This window comes from Morone saxatilis, unplaced genomic scaffold, assembly GCF_004916995.1.
Source record: "Morone saxatilis isolate NCDOM2014 unplaced genomic scaffold, NCSU_SB_2.0 Contig20, whole genome shotgun sequence".
Classification (NCBI taxonomy): Eukaryota; Metazoa; Chordata; class Actinopteri; family Moronidae; genus Morone; species Morone saxatilis.
The window spans coordinates 14,594,545-14,595,080 of record NW_023339763.1 but is presented as its reverse complement, the minus strand read 5'-3'; positions in this window follow the sequence as shown (position 1 = coordinate 14,595,080).

Here is a 536-nt window from a genome sequence, read left to right as displayed (position 1 = left end):
TCTTCAGCTGTCACTATCTATATAAATATATTATATTTAGTTATGTAAGTTATATATACACGTTAATCCAAATGTGACTCTGTAAAGAGATTTTACAGCCAAAACATACAGTAATCCAAAAACTTAATCAATGCTTTGACATCCGAAGTGATTATTGAGATTTATTAGCAAATTATGTGTGTGTGTGTATGAAGCCACTTTGCATTTACACCGATCCGCCATAACATTCTGTCCACCTGGGCATGCCTTTGTCATTAACTGTATGAATGGGTGGGCACCCTGGTGGTCATAATGTTCTGCAGCCCCATACCAACAAACTGTGATGCACTGTGTTGTTCTGAACCTTTCTATCAGAACGAGTTGGATGTTTCAGCAGTTTGAGCTACAGTAGCTTCATCTGTTGGATCGGACCACACAGGCAGCCTTCACTGCCCCAAATGCATCAATGAAGCCTTGGCCGCCCATGACCCTGTCTCCAGTTCACTGCTTTTCCTTCCTTGGACCACTTTTGTTAGGTACTGACCACTGCACACCGG